We start from the raw sequence: 2,871 nt of genomic DNA on the forward strand, positions 1-2,871 counted from the left end.
TCTCTCTGCTAATCTTACCCTGTTTAATGTTGCTGTATTAGTCTATCTTCACACTGCCATAAAGAGCTGTCTGAGACTGGATTATTATAAAGAAACAAAGGTTTAATTGGCTCATGGTTCTGCATGGCTGGGGAGTCGGAAACTTTCAGTCATGGCAGAAGACTAAAGGGAAACAAGGCACATCTTAAATGGTGATAGGACAGAGAGAGCATACAGGGGAAACTGCCACTTTTAAACTGTCGCATGTCATGAAAACTCCCTCACTATCATGACAACAGCATGGAGAAAACCACCGCCATAATCTAGTCACCTACCATCAGGTCGATCCCTCCCACCACATGTGAAAACTACTGTTTGAGATGAGATTTGAGCAGGGACACAACCAAATCATATCAGTCACTATAGCAGAATGCTTTGTGACTGATTTTATAAATTACCCAGGGGAAACTAGGGGAAACAAGGTACATCTTAGATGGTGGTAGGACAGAGAGAGCATGCAGGTGAAACTGCCTGGGTAATTTATAAAGAAAACAGGTTTGTTTGGCTCACAATTTTGGTGCCAGGAAAGTCCAATAACATGGCATTGGCAGCTGCTCAGTTTCTAGTGAGGACCTTGTGCTAAATTACAACATGGTAGAGGAGCAGAAGCATGCATCTCAAAAAGAACTAACTTAAGAGGCAATCTTGCTTTATAACAATCTGCTCTCTGGGGAACTAATCAATTCCTGCAAGAACTAACACTGTCTTCTGTGATAGAGAATGTATATTAACAATCTAATCACTTCTTAAAGGCACCACCCCCTAATACCATCGTATTGGAAACCACACTTTAACATGAGTTTTGGTGGGAGGAAAACATATTCAATCCATAACACTACTTTTATCAACAATCCCACTCTCTTGAAATCACTGCTGGTGAAAGTTTGGTCTACAATTTTTTAGAATGTCCTTCTAAATTTACAGAAATAACCTGTCATGAGTCATGTGATGTAGTTTCGGTATGTGTCTCCTCTAAATCTCATGTTGAAATGTAATCCACACTGTTGGAAGTGGGGCCTGGTGAGAGGTATTTGGGTCATGGTGACAGATCCTTTATGAGTAAATATATCTTTGTCTTCTGAAAAGACTGTGGGATTTACGAGAGTAGGAGTTTTCTTTTGTTTATTTGTGTATTAGAAGGTCAAATATCACTGTCTTTACGTCTCTAGTTAAAGTCTATTACATTCATTTTCATTGCATGCATGCTACTGAGTACAATGGCCAGAGATTCTAAATTGGATTAGTATGAAGGAGAAGGAATAACATCTGGGAATTAGTTGAAGACTGGGCACTGATAAATGAGCAGCAGTAAGACGCATAGTGGAAAAGAAGATTCAGAAGAATCTATAAATCAGAGCCAGAGAAAATTAGCAAAAACTTAAATTCCCAGGATATGCAGAAATATCAGATTGATACGTTAGAATCCCATGACAACTGTCCTTTTAAGGCAAATTTACCAGGACCATAAGTGGACAGTAATTCCAGTTGACATCTAGATGTAAATGAGAACTAAATGATATGCTTTAAAACTTGAAAATGATTCATTAAAGATAAATATAAACAAGAACCAAGGGATGTAGACTGCTATTTTATGTAGGCCATGTTTATTTTGTCTGCCACTTTAACTTGCATATATTAAGCAACATACTAAATTTTTACTTAAGGAAGAAACAGAAAGCGAATGAGGGAAGGAAGAAAGGAAAGAATGAAGGGAGAGAGGGAGGGAGGAGCTAGGGAATGTAACTTACCGAAAACATTTTAAACAGTGCTTTAGTCTAGAGTCAAAAAACAAGGTCAAATAGATTTATTTAGGGATTTGGAGAATGCTATGAAGTGTTAGGCACAACCCTAATTTATGAATATAAGATTATCTTGTTTAATAACATTCCTCAGTGGGCCTGTAAAACAAAATTGAACATTGTCCTGAATCCATTTATTCATGCATTTAATAAATATTTATTAAACATCCACTGGACATGAAGTATTCTCTAAATGATGTGGAGGACAAATGGTCTTTGTCTTAAAGGAGTTTGTAATCTAGGCCTACACACACATGCACACAATTTAAATGGTTTAAGAGAACCAAGCAGCAGTGAGCCACAGTAAGAAAATACACAAAAAACATGAGTTTTGAAGTAAGACAGATATAAGTTAAAATCCTGTCTAGCCATGTGAACAGGTTCAGCAAACTTTTTTTCTGTGAAGGAGCACATAGTAAATACGTGTATTTTCAGTTTTTCAGGTCACATATAATATCTTTCACATTTATTTTAATTTGCAACTCTTTAAAAAAACAGTCTTCACTCACAAACCATGCAAAAACAGGTTTAAGGTTATATTTGACCAAAGATATTAGTTTGCTGGCTTTTGCTATAGATGACAAAATACTGTAGGATCTCAAGGAGGATGCTAGCTAATATGGTGAATTTCTTATAAAAGGCGGGACTTGAGCTCAGTCTTGGAGAATAAATGGATCATAAATCCAATTTTGAGCTGGGCAGGGTGGTTTATGCCTGTAATCCCAGCACTTGGGGAGGCCGAGATGGGTGGATCACGAGGTCAGGAGATCGAGATCATCCTGGCCAACACAGTGAAACCCCATCTCTACTAAAAATACAAGAAGTTAACTGCATGTGGTGACAAATTAATTTGTCGCTTAAGACCGACAAATAGAATTCTAGCATTCTATTGAATGTAATAGAATAGTAATGCGAGCTACTCAGGAGACTGAGACAGAAGAATAGCTTGAACCCGGGAGGCAGGAGTTACAGTGAGCTGAGCTGAGATGCACCACTGCACTCCAGTCTGGGCAGCCTGGGAGATAGAGCGAGA

The sequence above is a fragment of the Cebus imitator genome, unplaced genomic scaffold (genome assembly GCF_001604975.1).
Source record: "Cebus imitator isolate Cc_AM_T3 unplaced genomic scaffold, Cebus_imitator-1.0 Scaffold232, whole genome shotgun sequence".
Lineage (NCBI taxonomy): Eukaryota > Metazoa > Chordata > Mammalia > Primates > Cebidae > Cebus > Cebus imitator.